Source organism: Antedon mediterranea, chromosome 8, assembly GCF_964355755.1.
Source record: "Antedon mediterranea chromosome 8, ecAntMedi1.1, whole genome shotgun sequence".
NCBI lineage: Eukaryota > Metazoa > Echinodermata > Crinoidea > Comatulida > Antedonidae > Antedon > Antedon mediterranea.
The window spans coordinates 4378092-4384767 of NC_092677.1; the positions used below are offsets into that span (position 1 = coordinate 4378092).

The 6676-nt window shown below is 33.5% G+C and overlaps 1 long non-coding RNA gene across 1 annotated transcript; it reads left to right on the forward strand.

Moving 5' to 3' along the window:
• The first annotated feature begins 421 nt into the window (after window positions 1-421).
• LOC140056814 (uncharacterized) lies at window positions 422-960 on the forward strand. Its single transcript, XR_011846831.1, has 3 exons — window positions 422-544; window positions 736-793; window positions 930-960. It is a non-coding gene; the product is annotated as an uncharacterized lncRNA (long non-coding RNA).
• The last annotated feature ends 5716 nt before the right edge of the window (window positions 961-6676 follow it).

Below are 6676 nucleotides of genomic sequence, written 5' to 3' on the forward strand. Positions count from 1 at the left end.
AACATTGAAGCCACTGCTAGCGCGAACAAAATATTCTTTCTTTAATTCTTTTCGTAATTTTTATTCAGCCAAAATAAATATTTAACATCAGTAGGCTATACTACAAAAAGTGATTTTACTGATTAAGCGAAAACTCAAGGGACTATAATTCGCAGATGTGGACAATGAAAATACGAATACACATGTACATAGGCTAAACCAGCCTAGCTTTACTTACTAAGATCTATTCACTCATTTTAGAAGTACATTATTTGTACCTTTAAACTGAGTGAATAGATCTTGTGAGTAAAGCTAAAAGCTAAACATTTGCATATACCTATATCATTGCAACATTATTTCTAAAAGCTCAACATATTCCATTAGTACGCATCACAACATTAATATAAGGCGTACAACATACTGGATTCAATTTACCCGTAATTGCAGTGAAATATTATATTTCTAAAGCCTATACTTTTTTTTACCAATTAGAACGTTGCCGCCAATTTGTGAATTTTCTTCATTCTCAATATTTAATAAAATGTGATTGTCCAGTTGCTTGTCGGTAAGTTAATGTATCTTTCTAAAACTGAAACTAAATTCGTCTCTTTACTGGACTGGTAACATGTATGGTGAATTATTGTGTTAAGTTGTAACAAATTAAACAAAACCATTGTATTGGTGGAAAGTCATTTGACTATTATGTTGTGACGTCTTCTTGTAGCAAAAGAATAATTTCTATTTTTTTGTTTTTAGTGAAATTACATATGAAAAGACCGTATCACAATCACTTTGGCCTTCTGATAGATATGTGGTAAGTTTGCTGGTACGGTGAAGGAACTGAGAACTCGTGCCAAGCATTTAATAATATAAGATTATAACATTACGAATGGACTATACTTAATAAACTGATTTCGAAATAAGTTACAATAACATTTTTGATCTTCCAGAAAACTTTGCTTGACAGTATTTACGTCCTTGAGGCAAGATACAGTGAACATTTATACGATCTCGAAACAGCACAGTAAGTAGCATGTTTCAAAAAGAGGCAATGTTTTCGCGCCAATAGAAAGCGTCAGCTTATACGCATGCGTAGAGAACGATTTTTAAAGATGGAGACATGAAATACGCATGACGCTTTCGATTTGTGTGAACAAATTCGCCTAATGGAAATCGGCTTTAGGGCCTACACATTATTAACTGTAATGATCAGATTTGCCAGACGCCTTTTAAAATTAGAGATATTCAGTCTTCAATGTATAAATTGTATTTGTATAATAACTATTTTTCTATAATTACTTTTGAAATGTGTGTAAACAGAAGAAATCTTGCTCGTCTGAACGTGTATTATGAGGATCTTTCGTACGTCTCCATATCCGAACTCCCTGCTTATACAGTAAGTATACACAGACACGTCTAGTTAGTATTACTTTCAAGGACCTTTTGGACGTCCATAATATCACAAAAAAATCGATCAAAAATTCTGAACCTTTAACTTCAATAATCCTATTGGCCTATTTTGTGAAAAATCGAGATTGAGTGAGAAAATTGACCGGGTGATAAAATAATCCGATATTTCAACGTAATGTACTTTATAACCAATTATTCTGAATTTCAGTGGCAAAGCCTCTTCGGTGACGTAGGAGGAACTCTAGGACTGTATATTGGTCTTTCATTGCTAACTGTTGTCGAATTCTGCGAATTCTTCATTGATATTTTTCTTTATTGTTGTAACAAAATGATGAAGAGGAACAAAGTACAAAGCATACCGGGCATGTAGTTCATAAGATGCAACCAGGGAAGAATTGTAATTTAACTCTTCCCTGATGCAACACAATTTCCCATTTTTATGTATATATGGCCCAAGACTTAATTATATATTATGACGAGTAAATTATAGTTTATACGCAACAAGCACGTTTTTGTTGTTGCGTCTAGGTAGATTTCAAGGTAGTAGGGAGGTTTCGCAACCTTACGAATACGATAACGAAAACGGATACGTCATACATTTGTGAAACTTTTGAGCTGATCCCCATTTCATATTCGTAAAGCGTATTCGTGTTGACGAATATCACCAATCATATTCGTAACTACAAAACGAGTATAGTTTTTGATCTATTTTGCACATTTTGCATTTGAATCAGGAATGATTCATGATTATAATATAATTATAGATTTATTGAATGTAATTTACTAAAGTAATTTACTAAAATGCCATGTCAATTTGATAAATAGCACTTTTTAAAGTCCTCACTCGCTTTGGTGTTACGCTAGGCCTAGGCAGCCGGCCAAGCACCTGCGCTTCGCTCAAATTTACCGCAGTCATATTTTGGACGCGCCTCAATATTTCGTTGCCATGCGAAACAGATTTTTTATGGCTTACGAAAACGAATACGTGTGCGTGACGTATCGTATTTCGTTATCGTATTCGTAAGATTGCGAAACCTCTCTAATGGCATCATATGTCCTGGTAAATGATTGGTGTTGGACCTGTTGGTAACTATAAATAGAAGGTAGTCCATGTAGTATGTATAAACTAATTAAATGGAAACAGCCATAATTTTGTAAAACGGCGGCGTGTCGAGCAAAGCAAAGTACTTTGATATTATATGATTGTAATTGATTGAGCTTGACAGTGATATGATTATTTAGAAAGATGCTATATACATTAATATTTTCCATTTCTTGGACTTGTAAAGCTATTTATATGTCTATTCAAAATATAAAACACAAATAAATAAATAATAAATAAATAAATAATGTATGTTGTGAAATTATGTAAACTTCTGTATAAGCCTAGATAAAGCTATTTATATGTCTATTCAAAATATAAAACACAAATAAATAAACTAATAAATAAAAATGCATGTTTTGAAAGGTTTTAAAATAATGCACAGTTGGATTTACATTTTAACCAGCTTACTGTTAGTGTGTGGTTATTTATTAGCTATGATTAATAGAATAAATAAAGATTGTAGCACGATATTCATTTACATAATTTACTCATTATGAATAAAAAATGAAAACCTTCATAAAATTATATTATTTCCCATGCGCGGATTGACAAAAAAATTGAGTAAATAAATAGTAGGCGTGGTTTCCACTATTATGCAAATGACGTAGGCCTACAACGCAAGTAATAACAACAACTCATGTGATCTCTCGCTTGCGTGTATATGCGTTGCGTCCTACTTTAGAAATCATTTTGACCTAAATATCAACGACTACGCACTGAGAAAAAAATATAACAAGTATTCGAACATCGACATTTAAATTAGCTTGCTGTAAATTGAAAACATCATTACGTTAATTAAAACCAGAATCGTGTTTTCATTTAGGTATTGTATTGTGAATCACATAAAGAAAGTACATTTTTATAGTAACGTAAAAGTAATAAGAACAATTACATATTGATAGCCAATATGCTTTACACTCTCAAATAGAAAAATCGATCGGATTTGGAATGAATATCGTCCTAAATAATGTTACAATAACCGAAAGACGCTCATTCTATCACCAACTAACACTGCATTGTCGTCGTGAGTAAACAATGTCGGACTTGTGATCAAGTTGAGATTTTGTATCAGTATTTGCATTTCCGCGCTCATATACGGAAGAAGTACCACAAACTGGCAAGCTACGCGGGAACGAATTTACTAACAAATATTTTCGTAATACGTACATCCACGCGCGCATAATTCAGAAACTTATCCGAGATCAAGATTGATGCAAGAATATTAGGAAACGATTCGATGTTGTCATTGAGAACATGGCTCAAGAAGAAGAGGAAACTGTACTTGGAATAAGTCGAAATTTCGGAGAAAACACTTCTTCACATGGTATACCACGGATAGTAGCGTCAAAATCGTATTTTGGAAAGATCTTCTGGAGTTGTTTGTATGTTGCTTCTCTAGTGGCGTTCTCTTGGCAGGCCTATGTCCTCATCGATACATACTTCAAGTTTGAAGTTTCTATCAAAGTAAGTTAAGAACGTATCTATCATTTAATTTTACAAAGAAAATTTAAGAAAACAAGCTTACTGATGGCTACACAAATCATTCCAATCAAAGAATGTTTATATTTTTATAACTAATTTAGAAATCACATCCACACGGCCAATCGTAGACTTTTCGATGTTTGTCTGAAATAAAAGCTCAAGTAGTATACGTATGAAACGCCATATGTGCCAAAATATTAATCTTTTTACTAATAATTAAGTCAAAAGGCCTCGTTAAAAGTGATTAGGAATTAAATTGTAACTTTTGACTTACAGTATTTCCATTTTTGTTTAAACTAATATAGCAATTACCGAAAATTAGGCATAATGAAAATAATAATTATATTATAAAAAATTAATAAAACGAATATTTCTTGCTTTGCTTTTATTTATTTTTGTCAGTACGTCGTTGAAAACTCAGACGCCAGACCCTTGCAATTTCCCGCCGTTACCTTATGCAATACGAATCAAGTTCGCCGGTCTGTTTTGGCGTTACGTCATGAGTATGAGATACTATCGTCCATTGAAGACTACACAAATGGTTTACTGTATTATGGTAAAATATTTTGCGTCAATATAATATTTATTCCATGTTTTTTTTGCCCAACTAACGTTTACTATCTTAGATGGATCCCATCCAGATCACTTATTATAGACAATGAAAAAAAAACTGCTTTTGTAGGTTTTTTATCAGTGTCTATATTCAATTCTATCAATACTAGTTCACACTTTCATATGACCCCTTTCCCTGCTACCTTTAAGGACCTAATAACTTATTTCAAATTCATCCCATAAAAAGAGCATGAGCGAATGCATCATCCCTAATGGATAAGACTTCTTTTCTTCACATTAAAGTATATTTTTGTCTTAAATGTTTCTGCAGCTCCGTGCAAGGCTGGAGATTTTCATTGTGAGAACAATAAGTGTGTTAAAGGCTACAGAGTGTGCAACGGTATTGATGATTGTGGTGATAAGTCAGATGAACAAGACTGTCAATCTGGTAAGTATTGGAATCTTTATCAACCCGTAAAATAATGGAACGCGTGAGTATTATATTTTAAAATTTAGTAATAATTATCTTCTGTGATGGCGCTAGTTACACTCCGTTATGCGTGAGTAATTATGAATGACATAATGCGCGCATAAAGCATGTCATAACAGACGTTAGCGGTTTTCTGTTATACAGTCGTACGACAGCCACGTCGTTTTCAGTCGCGTGGACGCGACTCTATAGTTCACTATGTCGGTCGGTCGGTATGTCTGTCGGTCCGGTATCACTATGCATTGTAGCACGCGACTTAATGGCTGTTGGCCTTGTTGAGTAACAATCTACTCGATCGGTTTCCTGTAAAAACTAACTTTCTTACAATAAATCGTCGTAGTCGTAACAAAACTGGTGTTCTTACGTAGAGAAGAAACCAGGCTTAAACGGGCATATAGGAAGTTAAGATTGTTTTCGATTTAATCCATTGCGAATTCAGGTAAATGCGTCATGCTTGGTAAAAGACAATGTGTACGACGAATGCATTTAGCTGAGTATCGTTGTTTTCTGCTTTTGTCAGAAGAGTATAGACCAACATAATATTCCATTACTAATCATTATTATATTTATTTTGCATAAATATTATACATTTTATTATATACAGTTCCGTGTCGATCTGGGTATAAGAGGTGTCAAATGGGAGGAGATTTCGGCTATTGTATTAGCGAAGACAGATGGTGTGACAGAAATATAGATTGTTACGATGGAGAAGACGAAGATTGTTCAGCGAATGACAGTGAGTAACATTAAGTTGAAGAAAATTAAATTAGGCCTACCCAACTTAATTAACATATTCGTCCTTAAAATCAGAATAACAATAGAATATATATTAGGAAGAAGTATAAAAATCATTGTATTGATCATTTGAAAATGAAATGAATAAAAGTAGCGGTTAAGGCCACAAAAGAGAGAAAAAAAAACATTCATTACCGTACGAAGTATTTTGAGGAAAACAACTTGTGCATGCGCACTAATCTTGTCAGACATACAATACTCGCACATGTGTACTAATCAGCCACATTTTAAAGTCACGCCCATAGTCATAGCCCAAAGTATGAGTTGAAAAGTTTCCATGCAGCGGCAAATTGGACTTGGAAGCCCGTTTTTTTTTTTCATATTTTTTCATCTACGATAAGATTTCATGAAATGTGCGCGAATATATTCGATTAGTTAAAAAACAGAAGACTTTATGCATTTATTTCAGTTAAGTGCAAGGACGATGAATTTTCATGTAAAAGCGGAGTAGAGACGTCTTTTGAAACTGCCTATGTTGAAAAATATGGGACTAAGTATTGCATTAGTGCCAAGCTAAAATGTGATGGTATTAAACACTGTGAGAATAATGCTGATGAAGCAAATTGTCCAGGTGATGTAATAAAGTTTTTTCTTGGTAATTTGTGTATGTTTAAAGTAGCGGTATTTATTTTCATATTAATAGCGCTTTTGTATAAATGCACCGAAAGCAAACCATAGCCATACAATCCATACTACTTTACATTTAATGTATGCCTCCTCAACATAACCCAGGACCTCCTTGTATGGGAAAAAAAGTTCTTGGGACAGAGGTGTAAGTAGTAGGCCTAAATTAACATGTCACTGTCAATCTAGTACAAATTGATACTCGTTGTTTTGTAGCTGGGAAATGTAATGAGACTGAC